Genomic DNA, 18,227 nt, shown 5'->3' with positions numbered 1-18,227 from the left:
GGGGCTCCTCTCTTGGAAAGATAGGAAATTGCCCCAGAGTCACAATAGCTACAATTTATAAAGTATTTACCATGTGCCAGGTACTTTCCACCCATAATTTCATTTAACCCTTAAAAACAGCTACTGTATTCGTCACCTGTTCTATGGGTGATGGAAGGAGCTTATGAGAGCATCTAAATAACACGTACGAGGCCACATCACCTACATGTGTTTGTCCTGCGGGGCCAGTGCTGTCCAAGATGGTAGCCACTGGCCACTTGTGACCCTTGAGCATGGCAAATGTGTCTGCTGTGAAGAAGGGAGGGAATTTAAAATTTTATTTAACCTTAACTAACGTAACTAATTTAATTAAAAAACTGAAGCAGTGTGTTTTTCTGTGAAAACGACTTGACTGCTTTAGTGGGATTCCATGTCACTTCAATTTTTGAAAACTTAATGTCCAAATTAAAACTGTTGTTAAATACACATGGGCATTAGAAGACTTAGCATATAAAAAAAGAATGTAAAATATCTCATAATTTTTTAAAGTTTATTTATTTTTGTAATAATCGCTACACCCAACGTGGGGCTCGAACTCACGACCCTGTGATCAGGAGACCTATCCTCTTCTGACTGACTCAGCCAGGTGCCCCTGATTAATAATTTTTTTTTAATATTGATAATGTTGTGCCTGAATCACGAGTCCCCTGAGACTTCCAAGGAGCCGACACTGATGCAAGTACATAAGGGTCTTTATCACAAGCTCAAGCAGGGGCTCACCCGTCAACCAGTGCAGCAGCAGCAAGGTGAAGCCCCGAACAATAGCGAGCAGGGTTTTTATGGGGTAAGGGGCGGGGGTGTTACAGTGCACACGTTGTACGTATAGCGTCATCACATAAGCACCAATCATAATTGTACAGCATCCATGGTAACAGTTTTGACCATTCAGTATCTGTGAGGTGTTCGTTACTTTCGGCGGGATCCAATCATGACCTTTGAGAATACTTTGAAAATGACCAATTATGAGGTGAGTTCAGAGGGCCCACGTGGGGTTTTAGGCGAGCTGTGAGTGATTAGCTAGTTTGTACAAAGTAACTATCTATAATCCTTAGTCCCTGACTCAGACCACAGGAATGTTTTTAACTTCTTTTGATTGGCTGACCTGAGGGTGGTCCGAGGGTGGCTTCAGCCTTGAACAATCTGAGGCTTTTCCTGGAACTGGGGCTACGTGCAGCCCGAGGTTGCTCTTAATGGAGGCCTTAATCTCAAAATGATGTTATTTAGGCTCCTCAGTAACATATTGAAATTATAATCCGTTGGATCTGTGAAGCCAAAGAAAACATATTATTAAAAATTAATTTCACCTTCTAACAAACTTTTAAAATGTAGCTACTGGAACATTTAAAACAATGTAACTCGTTGGACAGCACTGAGCTGGAATATGAACCTAGGAACTCCTTGTCTGGAATTTGGGCTTTGTCTGCGTCATGCGGCTTGCGTGCCTAGAGGGTGAAGGATGGAGTTCTCTAGAATATCAGCTTCATCTTCCTCCAGTGCCTGCTATCTCCTTCAAGACCTAGTTCTTCCCAGGGTGGCCTTTTGACTGTAATGACTTTCCAGCAACCTCAGTTAACCCGGAGTTTCTATTAGACAAGGGGCAGAGGCTTTCTCCATCCTCATTTCTCCTCTTGAACTTCTGATGTGTGCCAGACATTGGGGACAAAACAGACAGCACCCCTTGTCCTCATGGGATATATATTCTGGTGGGGAAGGCAAAAATAAAAAAGAGAAATATGTAAAATTGTAGGAGCTTAGTGACGAATGCCAAGAAGAAACAAGGAAAGCAGGAGGTGGATGGGAGTTAATGGGGACTGTATTAGTTGCTTATGGCTGCTGTGATAAATTACTACAAATGTAAGAGCTTAAAAGAACCCTTATATTTTGCTTATTTACTTATTATTATTTTAAGGCTTATTTATTTTGAGAGAGAGAGGGAGAGAAGCCCAAGCAGGCTCCAAGCTGTCAGCATGGAGTCCCACATGGGGCTAGATAACTACAAACCCTTGAAATCATGAGCCAAAAACCAAGAGTCAAAGGCTTAACTGACTGAACTGTGCAGGCGCCCAACAACCCATATTTATTATCTCACAGTTTGGAGGTCTCAAGTCTACAGTGGGACTGAGTTCCTTCTGGAGGCTCCAGGGGAAAGTTTCCTTCCTTAGGCAGCTTCTAAAGGATACTCTCATGCCTTGGTTCTTGATCATGCGTCACTTCAACCCTGTTTTCTTGTCATATCTCCTTCTCTGACATTGGCTCTCCTGTCTCCCTCTTAAAAGTACTCTTGTGATTCTATTTGGCTCACCCAGTCTATCTCCTTATCTGAAAATCCTTATTTAATCACATCTGTAACATTTGCAATCTCCCCTTTTACTGTGGAAGGTAACATTTTCACAGGTTCTCGGGAACAGGATGTGGACATCTTCGAAGGAAGGCATTATATTATTCTTTCTACTACAGGGACTGCAATTTGAGATAAGGTGATTGAGAAAGGACTAATTGAGATGACATTGAAGTAAAGTCCTGAGGGAGTTAGGGGGTATACACATACCTGGTGAGAATCTTTTCGGCAGAAGAGAAAGCATGTACAAAGGTTCTGAGCTGGTAGTATGTCTGGCATGTTTGAAGATGTCTGGAGCAGGCGGATCTGGGGGCAGAGAAGTAATAGCAGGGAGAGGGCAAGGGAAAAGGAGAGGCAGATCATGAAGGGCCTTGTAGATGATTTTAAGAAATGTATCTTATGCTCTGAGTGAGATGGGAAGACTTTAGAGGTTTCCTCTAAGGATATATTCAATAGCTATCTATGAAAAAAGCCTAAAACCAAGTGAAATGAGAAATGTAAACTGGGGTATGAACAGGTAAAAGGAGAATAAAGAAATGTGAAGGGATATAACGGGACACGGGGATCAGCAAATGCAAAGAATTAAGCCTTTAATGTATGAGAGGGAAAAGCTAATATCTTTATTTTTCAGAGAAACTCAAGTCAGTGAGACAAGTCCTGAAACTGGGTAGAAAGACAAGCAAAGGGGTGTGGACAGACACTGGAAGAAGATGAAATGCAATTAGCTGAGCACATGGGGGAATGATCAGCCTAGCTAGTAATCAAAGAAATGCAAATTAGAACCACAAACAGCTACATTTGCCACATAATGGTTTTAACAATGAGAATACTGGCTTTGGCCAGTGTGGAGTGAGGTAGACTCAGAAACTGGATGCAGGGGGTCTGACCCTTTTAGAAAACAGTTTGACACTGGCTTTCAAAACCTTAAACATAGGGTTTCTTGTTGGCCCAATAAAACCATGGCTATTATCTAGCCCAAGGGCATAATTCTAAACCTGGAGAAAGCCTTGTTCATTGCAGCCAAATAGCAGAGACAACTGAACTGTAAGCAATAGATTAAATAGGCCACGAGGGTCATTTCTCTGATATTTTTGTCAAGTAGGATTAATTAAATGCCAGTTGTGTGCCAGGCAGCATTCTAGGTGCCAGGAATACAGCCATGAACAGAATATCCCCAGCTCCCTGACCTCGTGAGTCTTATAGTCTAGTAGAGGAGAAAGACATAAAAAAGCAAAGACACGAACATATTATATGATGAAGAAGAACAAAGTGTGGTTAAGTGGTAGGGAGTGATGGAGATTTGTAGGGTGAATACCCATCCCAATTTGCTGGGGACGGAGGGAGGTTCCCAACACATAGGACTTTCAGTTTTAATATTTTTTAATGTTTATTTTATTTTTGAGAGAGAGAGACAGAGAGCATATGCAGGGGAGGGGCAGAGAAAGAGGGAAACACAGAATCTGAAGCAGGCTCCTGGCACTGGGCTGTGCCTGATGGGGGGCTCATGAACCATGAGACCATGACCTGAGCTGAATTCAGACGCTTAACCAACTGAGCTACCAAGATGCCCCAGATTTTCAGTTTTGAAACTGGGACAGTCCTGGCCCAATTGGGATAAATTGGTCACCAGATAAGTTATCCCAGTTGGTCATCCTAAGAAAGGCAGCCTTTTGATTGGCTGATCTGGGGCTTTCTGAGGGGGTAACATTTGATTAATGACTGAATGAAGCAAGGGAGTGAACCATAGGAATGCTAGCAAAGTAGCTTTCTAGGTAGAGAGAACAATATGTGAAAAGGCCCTGGACCAGGAATGCTCTTGGGGACATTTGAAGGACTTAAAGAAGGTCAGGGTGTCTGAAGCATAGCACCAAGAAAGAGAGTAGTAGGAGACAGGAGTCAGAGTGGGAAGTAGGGGTTAGCCTCTGACCCTTGCAGGAAAAGGAAGACCTTTGGATTTTATTTTAAGCCCAGTGGAAATCTTCGGAGAGTTTAAGCAGGAAAATGAAATGATATAATTTATGATTTTAGAAAGATCACTTTGGTGGTTGTGTGGAGAAGGGAGTGTTGATGGGTGTGGGGTGGGGGACCAAGAGGACTCAGGTAGACCCAATGGAGGTGGTTGTAATCTAGGGCAGTGGTCTTGAACTCAGGCATGCGTCAGAATCACCTCCAGGGCTTGCTGAACATGGCCTCCTGGCCCTGACCCTGGAACCTGCATTTCTCCTGTCCAAGTACTAACCAGGCCTGACCCTGCTTAGCTTCCAAGATCAGATGAGATGGAGCGCAGTCAGGGTGGTATGGCCGTAGGGTGGAGCCTGCATTTCCGACAAATACCCAGGAGATGCTGAGGTGCTGGTCCTGGATCACTCTGAGTCAGGGGGCCATGGTGACTTGCACAAGTCTTGTCTGGGGCGGGTTTTGAAGTGAAACTATCAGCCCCATTTTGATTCTCTTGTAACCTGATTGTACCAAGGAGAATATCTTCATCGGATACCAGTATGGCTCTCACCGTCTTCTGCCCCTCCCTTTTGTTTCAGTAAAGAGAGAGCAGGCCTCGCAGAGCTCTCAGCGGAGAACTCTACTTAAAATTTGATTTTTGGGGGAGGTCGTTATTGTATTTATTTTTTATGGTTGTCTACAACTTATGACAAACGATATTGGTTTTCCTTTTACAAAGGTGTTACAAAGCTTCCATTTTTCAATAAATGTATTTAGTTTTTTAGAAGTGAGAGTTGCTTTTTTATAAATCTCTGAAGTAAATAATAGTGTACGTAAAACTCAGACATGACACAACTTGAGTGATCGCTGCTGGGGAAATGCTGCCCTAAGCCTTAGTTCACTTGGGGCCTGCAAGCTCAACACTTGATGTCATGGGGCTCTTCATAAACCTAGGAATTCCCCACTGTCTCTAGGCCATAGGCCGGTAGCCCACTCTACCCCACTATCTCCCATTTTCTGCTGTCATGCTTTATTTATTCAGCCCACGTTTACTGAGCACCTACCAGCTTCTGGGTCCAAGTCTTAACGTCAGTTTGCAGCATCCCCTTGGGAAGCATTTTACGAGTGATAATGGTTCCTGGAAAGAAAATTCTCAACAATTAACTAAGTGGATATATAAAGTGAATATGTACATGTATATGTATAAAGTGAATATGTCTGATAATGATTCTCGTACTTGCATATGAATGTACTTCTGTGAAGGGAGAGAAACAAAGAGATGGGGTTGGTAGGTGCGCTGGGAATTACAGTCCCCTTTCCTCCGTCGTACACCCCAAGAGTGTGCTGCTCATGTGAATGTCACCTGTCCTGTGTGTCCTGCTGGGGAAAACAAAGGACTAGAACAGGCATAGGTTACGGGACATCATTGTCAGATTAAAAAAATTTTTTTTTATGTTTTATTTATTTTTGAGAGCGAGAGATCGTGAGTGGGAGAAGGGCAGAGAGAGAGAGGGAGACGCAGAATTGGAAGCAGGCTCCAGGCTCAGAGCTGTCAGCACAGAGCCCAACGCGGGACTTGAACCCACGAATTGTGAGACCACGACCTGAGCCGAAGGCGGACACTTAACTGACTGAGCCACCCAGGCAACCCTATCATTATCAGATTTTAAACAGAAGGTTGTAAGCTCAGATTTGGGCATTAGAATGTTTGTTTTGGCAGTTGAGGGAATGGAGGGAAGACTCTGGGTGGCAGATGAGGAGATCTTTTTGGGCAAGTTATGTCAACTTTTTGGGCCTAAATATCTCTTGGTTCAAGAAGGTAGATTATGTTTTATCTTGTAACATACAAGAGCTCATTAAATAAAGTGACACCAAATCACGGGAATATAGCAGGATGGATTCTCACCAAATGGGAAGTGTATGTCTGAGAATGGTCTGAGCTAGGACACAGACTCTGAGGCAGGTGCAGAGGACTGTGGGGGACACTCAAGGCTGGAGGCAGTCGCTCTCCCAAGCTGCTGATCTGGAGGAACAAGGCGAGGATGTGTGATTGCCGGGGAAGATTTACCCTGGGCAGAGCAGTCAAAGCATCCTGTTAAAGCTGACCTCACAGGTAAGGCTGTAAGGACACTCCCACCTGACGGATGTAAAATCAAGCTGTGTGGGATGGCGTAGCTGCAGGGGTTTATTTAGTGACGATTCACAAGGTGAATTTCACCTCGGTTCGCAAGGGTACAATTAAACATGCAAATGATTTAACAAAGTTAAAAGATTTTACACATATAATGATTATACCTAAGGATCAAATGTGATAACAGTAGACATGAAAGTACGTCATGGGCTATAGAGCCCTGCGTCACAACTGCCCCCTGCCCCTGCTGCCTCTCTGTAGGGTAGGCTGGGTGCACTCCCAGACTCTCAATCCAGTGCTTGCTCTTGTATTGCAGGGCCTTGTTTCCCGCAGGGCTCTGGGGAAAGAGCGTCCTAGACATATGTCCCTTTTCTAGTCACCTGTGTGTCCTTCCATGAGCTCTGAGTAGCCAACGCTCTTTCTTAGTGCTCAACGGCAACCCTGGGGTCTGAAACTCTCCCTCTTGCCCCTTTGGGCCACTTTGGGGTCCAGATGATGATTTCTGGCTGCTTTGAACCAGGGAGTTAAGAGCCTGTGGCCAAGGTAGGTCTGAGAAAATGGTTCAGAACGCTGGCTTGTGGCACCGGCTGGACCTGGTTCAAATCCTGGCTCTGTCACTTGCTAGTTGTGTGATCTTGGGAGAGCCCCTGTGTCAGTATGGATCCTCTAGGAGGCTCTGGGAGGCAACATGCAAGGACTTTATCAGGTGGGACACTTAAGTGAAAGAAGTCAGACTGCGATGCAAGTCTGACCCTGAGGGAAGGAGAGAGGGTTGGGTGGAAGCGTCCGAGCGGCCCAGCCTGAAAAAGGTCTAGGTGTCCCAAGTTGGTGGTCAGAGGAGGCCTGTGTTTTCTAGGACTGGGCCTGCCTTAGTTTCCCTGCTGTGCTCTATCACAGATGATGTGGGTAGATTTCAGGTCCAGCAGGTGCTGTTTTGTGGTTACCATACCCATAACCTCTCACAAGACTGGCCACGATCAAATGAGACAGGGCACTTCATATGAGATCTGGCATAGAATAAGGACTCAACACGTTTTAGCTATTATTATTATTATTACCCAAATACTCTTTTGAAGTCAACAAAAGATTTTCCTTTTCTTTTTGTTACCAAGCATTCCCTAGATCAGATGCTGCTAATTCAGATTCCCTCCCTGAAAAGGAGTGGGCCCGGTCTATTACCTTATACAGTGGTGAGGACTGTGATAAACTCAAGAGTACATGCCCCATTTAAAGCATTTTGAAAAATAATCGGATTCAGCCAAAGCGAACACATCTGTGGGCTGAATTTGGTCAACGGCCCTCCAGTTTGAAACCTCTGCTTTATACGCACAATGTTGTCTATAACAATTACTGATATTCTGGGTTTGCAAAGGCCAAGAAGTCAATTTAATTAAAAGAAAACAAAAATAGTTGGGTTGGGTTTTTTCCCCCCTTCTTGCTGACAGATTTTTTAAAAATGTTTTTTATTTATTTCTGAGAGAGAGAGACAGCGTCAGTAGGAGAGGGTCAGAGAGAGAGAGAGACACAGAATCTGAAACCAGCTCCAGGCTCTGAGCTGTCAGCACAGAGCCCGACGTGGGGCTCGAACCTACAAACTGTGAGATCATGACCTGAGCTGAAATCAGATGCTTAACCGACTGAGCCATCCAGGAGCCCCATCTGACGAATTTATGGTGTGTTTGACCAAACTGAGAGACCTGACTGGTTGATTTTGGTTTTGTACAGAGCTTCAGTGTTGACTTATCTGAGGTGTTTAGAAGGTGGATGTGGGGTGTGAACGGCATGGGCTGGTGTCTTGGCTCCCCTGTTTTCCAGCTTTGGGATCTTGGACAAGTTGCGCAAGCTGTAGCTCAGTCTGCCTATCTGTAAAATGGGGATAATTATGATACTCCCCTCATGGGGTTGCTGTGAGAATTTAGTATATGGAAGATGCTTAGAACAGTGCCCAGACCAAGTAAGGCTGAGTAAGTATTGAAGTTATTTTGAAGTTGGGTGAGGGAGAGAGAACGGAGCTTTTCTTCATTGTTTTATTTCACATAAGCCTAAAACTTAATGGTGGGTATAACACCCAACTATGAATGAGTTTCTCCTACCCTGGTGATATAATCACATACAATAATGTCACTTACATAAGCTTTCCTACCTCCCTGTAAAAGCCACCCACACTTTGCTCCACTTCATGCCGTGATGGAATTTTTCTCCCACAGGGAAAGAGACACCCAACTTTATACTAATTATCACTGTAAATCAGGGACCATCAGGGGATCCTGGAAAAGGTGGATTTGTCAGTAATTTGTTTCGGGGGGTGGCGATGGTGGTGGGGGAGTCTTTAGAAGCAGTGAATCAGGCCTGGAGACCTCAGAGGAGCCAGTAGGGATCATGCAGCCAGAGGCAAACCTTGGCCTCCCCCAGATTGGGTGGGCTCCACCTACCCCTTAGAGGGAAAGAGTCTGAGAGGCAGCCCTCTGCAGATAAACACTGGTATGCCGTTTACTTCCTTCCTCCTTTTTTTTTTTTTTAAATATTTTTATTTATTTCTAGGAGAGAGAGAGACAGAGACAGAGAGACAGTGTGAGCAGGGGAGGGTCAGAGAGAGAGGGAGATACAGACTTTGAAATAGGCTCCAGGCTCTGAGCTGGCAGTCAGCACAGAGCCCGACGTGGGGCTCGAACCCACGAACCGCGAGATCATGACCTAAGCGAAAGTCGGACGCTTAACCGACTAAGCCACCCAGGCGCCCCTTTTTAATTTTTTTCCAAATCTGAAACATGTTCTACATGTGATGCATGCTAATTGTGGAAATTGTAGAAAAGAGAGGGGAACCAAATAGGGTAAAAGTCAGAACTTGTTCACCCTCAAGAATCAGAAATGAATCCCAACCTGGTGGAGGTGATTCAAGAGAATGTTGTCTATGACAAGGATGTTCCAGGGATGAACTGGGCAGGGCTACATCCAGGGCTCAGACAATACTGGTGGGATGCTATCTTTCTCACCCTGTTCATTTCTGCAGTAGACCTACTCCAGGCAGGAGAGGTCTAAAAGGAAACACGATTAACCCCAGACTAATTTCGATCATTTGAACAACACTACTGGGAAGGAAGAGTCTCCGGGAGGGATGTGATTGGTTGGGCGTGTATCACACATGCATCCTTGAGCCAGTCAGCCAATTCCTGTGGTTACAAATGATGTGCTCCGATTGGACAGGTTAGTGAGCCAGTGGCCGGGAAGGTAGAAACAAGGCTACCCTGAGATACAAGGAATAGGTTTCCCTAAGGAGGATTTCTGTTCCAGAAGAAAGAAAAGAAGGGGATGAGCTGATGAAAATACGAGGAGTCACTTTAAGATGCAAATTCAAATTTCTATTACTCCCACCAGAAATAAGGGCTGCTGACTTCTCCATGTAGATCCTTCCAGAATTCCCTACTCACCATCTTATGTATCTATACTTATAAGTATGTGTTAGACATATAGAACTTCGGAATGCTCAAGAAACTTTTGCAAATAATTTTGACTGCCCCCATCAAGAGTATCAATTACATATCTCAAAATCCAAATGGTTTATTTCCTTGGTCAGAAAATTGAAGAGTATAGACAAGCAGAAATGAAATATAATTTATGACTGGTTGCTGCTGACAGTAAGGCTTTCAAGAAGGCAAGTAAAAGGCAAGGTTGAAATAAAGGGATTTGTTATGTCTCCTCTTATGACAGCCTGTTATCTCTTAGTGGTGCTTTCCACGTTTATACTTATTTATTAACTACATGCAGTGGCTTATGTAAAATTATTCCATTATGAACTATTACAGGTACACACACACAAAACCTATGGGCTGATGTAGTGAACAACCATTTACACATCACTCGGCTTACGAAATGTAGCGTAACAAACACAATCTCAGCCCGCTGGACCCCGTCTCAGTCTTGTGCCTCTTCTTCTCTCTGTCCCTTCCCACTGATGATCTTTATCTTCTGGTTGAGTTTTTTATTCCATGTGCATTAAAATATTTTTTTAAAGTTTATTTTCTTATTTTTAGAAATCTCCACTCCCAACCTTGGGCTCAAACTCATGACCTTGGGATCAAGAGTTACAGGCTCCACTGACTGAACGAGCCAAGTGCCCCTGCATGCACGTTTTTATACTTTTCATTGTGTATGAATTATCTGTTATCAACATATAGTGTTGTGTTCCATATCTTAAAGCTTTAAATAGAATCCTGCCATACCTATCATTTCATGATTTAGCTTTTTCCCCACTATTATGATTTTTTTCAATTTATCAAAAGTGTGTTTCACTTATTCCATTTATTCACTTAGTTCACTACTGCTATTCCTACTATTTGCTAGGATCACATTCTACTGTACAGCTGTTTCATGATTTATTTACCTGTTCTCCTGTAAGTGGGCATTCAGATGTCTTCTGTCTTGAACCGTTCTGCTATGCACATTCCTGAACATGTCTCCTCGTGAAAACTGGTGGAGCTTCTTCATGTATCCAAGAATGGAACTGGTAGGCTGTAGAGTTGACCCATCTCCAGCTCAACTAGATTTCACCAAACTGCTCTGCAGAGTAGTTGTGCCAATGCACACTCTTACCAGCCGGCCATGAGGCTTCCTGTTTCTTCAGCATTTGGTTTTGTTAGATTTTCTACCCTTGCCAGTGAGATGTGTGTGAACTGCTGGTCCTTCACACCCGTCGTTCAATCCTGGAGAGCTGGAATCATACGTCTTGTTCATCATGGTTTTCCAGGCACTTAGAACAGCTCCTGGAACATAGTAGATGCTCAGGATTTGAGGGTTGACTGAGCAACAGTTTTCTGGTTCCTCCCATTTGCTAGAGAAGACACCTGTCCTCCAGTGAACCTGCTTCCACCTACTCCTCTCCCTTGAAGATCAGAGACCTCTCACACACTAAATGGAGAGGACAGTTTTGGGCTACCCTAATTGCCTTTCATTTGGGCAGCATTTCTGAAAACCTATGCACGTGCATCAGGATCACCTGGAGGACTTGTGGAAATACGGATGGCTGGGTCCCACCCCCAGAGCTTCCTGTTCAGGAGGTCCAGAGTGCTTTAAGAATTCACATTTCTAATGAGTTTCTACATGGTGTTGATGCTGTTGGTTTGCGAAGCACATGTTAAGAACCATTATATTGGAGAAACATCCAATCCAGACATTTTGGGTATGTTCTGTGTGGCATGCCCTTAAAGACACACACCGGTCAGAGTGGCTTAAATGAACAAATCAGGAAACAATAGATGCTGGCAAGGATGTGGAGAAATGAGCACCCTCTTACACTGTTGGTGGGAATGCAAACTGGTGCAGCCCCTCTGGAAAACAGTGTGGAAGTTCCTCAAAAAATTAAAAATAGAACTACCCTACAACCCAGCAATACCACTACTAGGAATTTACCCAAGGGATACAGGAGTGCTGATGCATAGGGGCACATGTAGCCCAATATTTATAACAGCATTTTCAAAAATAGCCAAAATATGGAAAGAGCGTAAATGTCCATCAACTGATGAATGGATAAAGAAGATGTGGTTTATATATATAATGAAATATTACTTGGCAATGGGAAAGAATGAAATCATGCCATTTGTAGCAACATGGATGGAGCTGGAGGGTATTATGTTAAGCGAAATAAGTCAGTCAGAGAAAGACAGATACATGTTTTCACTCATATGTGGATCTTGAGAAACTTTACTGAAAACCATGGGGGAGGGGAAGGGGAAAAATAGTTACAAATAGAGAGGGAGGAAGGCAAACCATAAGAGACTCTTAAATACAGAGAACAAACTGAGGGTTGATGGAGGGGGTGGGGGAGAGGGGAAAATGGATGATGGGCGTTGAGGAGGGCACTTGTTGGGATGAGCACTGGGTGTTGTATTTAAGCCAATTTGACAATAAATTATATTTAAAAAATAAAATAAAATACCCCCCCCAAAAAAAGAGACCAAACGCAAACCTTCAAAAGTCATTCCCAACATGGATAGCAGAAGGAATAAAAGTCACATCCAATTCAACTTGGCTGGAGTAGGGAAAGGAGGCATCAGAATCCTGAATTCTGGGTCCCTTGAATGTTCAAGACAGGTGGCAGCCCTTACAGAGACTGATCTTCTCCAAGATTTCAAGACAGGATCTTTTTTCCCACGGATACTCCTGAGACTATCCTGATCTCTTCTTTCCCCTCCTCCTTTTTCATCATCATCATCATCAAACATTAATTTAATTCAAGTGTAGACTTGATTGTCATGATACCACAATAAAGACAGCTACCATTTATAGAGGGCTTGATTACAAGTACTTTATAATCCCATCTAATCAGCATTATTGCATCTAATCCTGCCTTAGGACTCTCCAACTCCAATGTTGTGTTCTTTATTATTGCTCCACACTACATTTCTATCAGTGTTGGATCATTCATTCATTCATTCATTCATTCACCAAATATTTACTGAGAGCACCTGCTATGCACTAGGCATCCTGCTGCTGATGTGGGTACACAAGACAGACAAAATCCCTGGTATTATAGTGCTTACAAACCCTTATATTTCCAATCTTTAAAGAGAGATGATACTATTCTTTACTCAGGGTTGCTATAGAGATTAGGGAAATGTGCCCTGGTACACAGTAAATGCTCAATAAATGTTGGCTCCTGGCCTCCTTTACCCCTAAGAGCTGGTAGCTTTCTATTCACCTATGTGCGGGAAAACTTTTGGAACCAATTCTAAGAGACTCACTATGTTCTTCTAGAAAGCCACATTTCCCTGTTTTTAAAATTCATGCAACCCACATGTTTTATTAACCCACCTGAGCAAATGCTTATTTTCCTGAGCTTTGTGGGCAAGACTCAGGCTCTTTTTCCCCTCTGCCTCCTCTCCTTCTTATCTTCCTCCTAATTCTAGCTAGAATCTCAGACTACACATGAGTTTTGACAGACCAATGCTTTGAGAAGCTTTGTGCAATTTTGAGAGATGAAAAAATGGAGAAATATGGGCTCCAGGCAACTGGTGTGATAGAGAAGAGAGGAAAAAGATAAGAGAAATGTGCAGCTTAGGAGGATGTTTGCACAGGCAACGAGAGAAAAATAAGTAACAAATGTCTACTTAGAGGTATTTTCCTTCAAGCATCTGGAGCTTTTGAAGAACGGGGATAGGAGAAATCCACATTTGAGGAATCTAGGCTGCTGTTTATGTAATTTCCACCTTTGAGGGCTTCAGCTCCCTCTTTGCTGACTGCGTGCTAGTCATTTCTTTGTCAGACTCCGTTTTAGTGCTTTTCATCCCCGCCCCCCCCATGAAGGGGGTTTAACTGTGCAGCATAATCAATGCACTGAAGCCCAAAATGGAGATCTCTCTCACTACAGATGAGATAGTTCAGAAAAGAAAAGTCACATGAAAATTGTACATTTCTTTCCACAGGCTTAGCAGAAGCTACATCCCGATTCCTGCAGCTGAACAATGTAACTGGCTTTTGGACTTTCTATCCAGTTACCTCCTTGTGGTGAGTGAAGAGCTCGGGGGGGGGGGGGGGATTCCCCATCAACCTTGTGACCTCGGGCAAGGTCCCCAATCTGTCAGAACCTCAATGTTCTCATCTGTGCAAAGATAACCATGACAGAATATATCCTCGGAGGTAGTTTCAGTGGGAGGGTTAAATGAGATACAATTTAGGAGTTCTGGCATACTATCTGGAGCATATTTACTTTCAATAAATAGGGGCAAAAAGTTCTTACCGTCAAAGCTTTTCTTGTGGAAAGGTCTGAAGCTCACACAGGAGTATAGGGAAAGTGGACTTCTATGGGCTCCAGCTTCTCATCCTACACCTCTGGGACTTTAGGAAAGTCATTTCTCCCTCTAAGAGAGGGAGATGCTTTGTTTTCTCCCTGTTTGGTGGGGGAGAGAAATTAGGGGGAAGGTTGGAGGCTTTAAAGGCCTAAAGAGATAGTAAATAATGACCTATACATAATGTACTATATGTATAAATACTATGTAATATATATTTTATATATTTTATATGCACTGTTTAATACATAAATATATAAGAAACTCAACTACACTATATTCTATATAGCATATTATATAGAATATACATACTATTTACTAGATATATATTACATGACATATAGTATCCAACATGTATATAGAATATACCATAGCTTACTGCATATTATATATTACATAGTGTATATAATATATACTATAACATATAAGCACTAGTTTATATGATATGTGCTCTATTTATCATATATACTATGTAACATGAATAGCACATATATCATACATGCTATATATTATAGGTTATAATATATACTATATATAATGTGGTATATAATATATATTATATATTACACGTTATAATACATACTATAATAGAGATACTATATGCTATATTGAGCATAATATATTGCTAGTATAATATATAATATACTATATATTACATAGATTTATATAATATAGATACTATACTATTATAATAGTATATATTATGTAATATATGCACTTTATATAATAAGGTATGCTATATTTAAGCAGCCTTAAATTGCTTACATACAAATACAGTAATGTATGCTGTATTTAAGCAACTTTTATCTATATAATATACCATACTCACTATATGTACTATTTACTATATAATATGCCATTTATAATATAGTAAAAATAAAAGTTCCTTGTGAGCTGAAAAGCCACAATTAATAGGAAATGTTATTAGTTCCATAGAGGTGTAAATGACTGATATGGCTTACTTTTTTTTTTAATCTATGATTTTTTTAATGACTGACATGGTTTAAAGTGTGACCCAGTTTCAGAATATTTTACATTTTGCTACTGGCCGCCACCCCCTCCACCCCAAATATTTCTCTTGTGTCTTTACTGTTCGGTGAGTGGCTCCATCCTCCTCCCAGGGTGCTCGCCAAAGAGCCAGCCGTCACCACGGCTCCTCTCTCCCTTCCTCCCTCTCCCACGCCCTGCCACCCAGTCCTCCAACTGCCTCTGCTGCTTCTGTCTGCTCTACCTCCAAAGTGGGGCCCACATCCACCCACCACTGCCCAGGTTCAGGGCCGCATCATCCCCAGCCTAGGCAAGTACAGTAGGCTCTTAGCCATTCTTCCCTGCTCCCTCCCTTGCCTCCTCATAATCTACCCTTCCTACACTAGCTTCAATGATCCTTTAAGGGAGTCAGTCTAATCATGTTACCTCTCAGTTGAAAATGCTTGATTGGCTTTTCCATCACATTTAGGATAAAACCCAAACTCTTTGCCAGGCCCTACCTCCTGACATTTGACTTTGTCTGGTGTTCCTCCCTTGGCCTACTTTGCTCACTCTACTCCTGCACATGGATGACTGTTCAACTCTCAAATATATTGCGATTGATCTCACCTCAGGGCCTTTGTACTTGCTGTACCTGTTACCTAGAAAGCCCTGCTCCTAGATATCCACATGGCCTACTCCCTCATTTCATTCAGGACCCTACTCAAATATCACTTTAACAGGGAGGACTTTCCTGCACCCTATAGCATATCATGTCTGTCCCCTCCCTGTATACTATCTGACTCTCTGTATAAAATTTACATCTATACAATCTACATCTATATAGCAGCTACATCTACAAAGCATATATATATATGAAACTATCAACTCTACTGTATATTATATAGCACATTATGTAGAATGTGTGCATTATTTAGTATTTATAGTACATATTCATAATATATAGTATCTAGTATATATCATGTGCATACTTTCTAGTCGAATGTGTGTGTGCGTGTGTGTGCATACGTGTGTGTGTGTGTATCTAGAACATCTTACATCCTCTACATGAGAGAAAGTCTCCATAATACTACTGTGTGAGTTTTAAATCTTCTCATGGAAAAGAGTTTGGATACTGAGAAATTCCACAGCCGTACTTTCTGGAGAATTACTATGTGCTGGGCATGTGCTGAGGGGCTTATTTCTTTATTTATTTCTCATTCTATCTCCTGTGGCCCTCACCATCATAGCAGTGGCTTGACATGCATACTATTTCAGGAGGGGGAGTCAGCTCAGAATCAATTTTATTGACATCAGTAATGATAGTATTAGATGAATGAATGCAAATACAACAGGTGGCCTGTTCTGAGGCTGTTTTGTATTGTATGTGAACAGAAAGCATTTGGTTTCAAGTTGAATGGGGGACAGTCAGGCAGTCTGGGGAGGCGAGACCCAGAAGAATCCTTATACAAGGTCAAGCTTGGAAGCACCAGGATTTATCAGGGAAGGCAGCCTTTCCTCACCTCCCTGCCCAGGGAATCTGAGAAATGGCTCCGCTAGTCCTTGGGCACAATCTGTTTCCATCCGGCGACAAGCATGGCTGGCATACGGGGTCTGTACCTTTCACTGCGTCGGTGATAAACCTCGAGCCGAATCAGAGTTACTGGCCTTGTGTTCTCTTGTCTGGGACCTCCTGACTTTGTGCGGTACACTTACACCCACGTGCCCTTTTATTTATGACTTTTATTGAGTCTTCTGTGAAGTCGTAAATTGACCAACCCTCTAGCTGGTTCGAGCCCTCATCAGGAAGCTGTCATCAAAGTGAATCACATTCTCAGTGGCTGTTCCTTCCCCGAAGGTTCATTGCAGAGGCTGGGATGTTTCCTGCCACTTGCTTAGGGTATCTGTCAGCTCCTGGCGGCCCAGACTTGCTAAGCCAAGATTCTTTTTTTTTTTTCCACTTAAAAAAAAGTGAAATAAAAGGTGAGGAAGAGATGCCTGTATTCGGTCAGGGGTTCTTTCAGGTCAGTATAACATTCTGGAAAAGCTTCAATTTATGGAGCTGTGTAGTAAGTGAAGTTGACATACTTTTATTTGTGGCCCAGAAATATTCTGAGTAATTCTTGTACCAGGGACTTGGACAAGGCAGAGATCGACATATTCCCAGAGGGATCTGAGAACCAACAACTTAAATAGAAAGTGAGATTGGACCTTGGACTTGGGATGGACTTGAGTGGAAGTGATTTCCCTAAAAGCAAAAGGTGCTGGAGAATCCGTAACAGCTCCTCAGACACCTGTCAGGCCCTGTGTTGAGGGTACATCATGCATTATCTCGTTGATCTCCCAACAATCCTCGGTCAAGTCCCCATTTTACAGAAATGGAGACTCACAGAGGTAATAGGACTATACACTTACTCTCGGTCACATGGATAGTAAGTGGCAGGGCCAGCATTTGAACACAGGTCTTATTTTAACTATATCAAAATTCATCCGTTTTAGGGGCGCCTGGGTGGCTTAGTCGGTTAAGCGTCCGACTTTCGCTTAGGTCATGATCTCGCGGTTCGTGTGTTCGAGCCCCGCATCGGGCTCTGTGCTGACTGCCAGCTCGGAGCCTGGAGCCTGTTTCAGCCTGTGACTCCCTCTCTCTCTGACTCTCCCCTGCTCCCGCTGTCTCTCTCTCTCTCTCTCTCTCCTAGAAATAAATAAAAAAAAAACTTAAAAAAAAAATTCATCCGTTTTAATGTACAGTTCAGTGATTTTTACTAAATTTTAAAATGTGTGCAATCCTGCTAGGAATTTACCCAAGGGATACAGAAATGCTGAGGCATAGGAGCACATGTACCCCAATGTTCATAGCAGCACTCTCAACAACAGCTAAAACATGAGAAGAGCCTAAGTGTCCATCAACGGACGAATGGACCAAGAAGATGTGATTTATCTATACCATAGAATACTACATGGCAATGAGAAAGAATGAAATCTGGCCATGGGTAGCAACATGGATGGACCTTGAGGGTGTTATGCTGAGCGAAAT

General features: G+C 42.8%; 1 long non-coding RNA gene across 1 annotated transcript in view; it reads left to right on the top strand.

The window, feature by feature from the left end:
* Positions 1-18,227, top strand: part of LOC120247850 — a 133,009-nt gene that overhangs the window by 19,016 nt on the left and 95,766 nt on the right. Inside the window, exon 2 of the long non-coding RNA XR_005532425.1 lies at positions 13,865-13,946. This is a non-coding gene — a long non-coding RNA (uncharacterized LOC120247850). The remainder of the gene's footprint in view (positions 1-13,864; positions 13,947-18,227) is intronic.

This window comes from Hyaena hyaena, unplaced genomic scaffold, assembly GCF_003009895.1.
Source record: "Hyaena hyaena isolate Hyena2069 unplaced genomic scaffold, ASM300989v1 scaffold_550, whole genome shotgun sequence".
Classification (NCBI taxonomy): Eukaryota; Metazoa; Chordata; class Mammalia; order Carnivora; family Hyaenidae; genus Hyaena; species Hyaena hyaena.
Note: the sequence above shows the minus strand (reverse complement) of the source record. Positions and strands in the feature narration are given on the sequence as shown.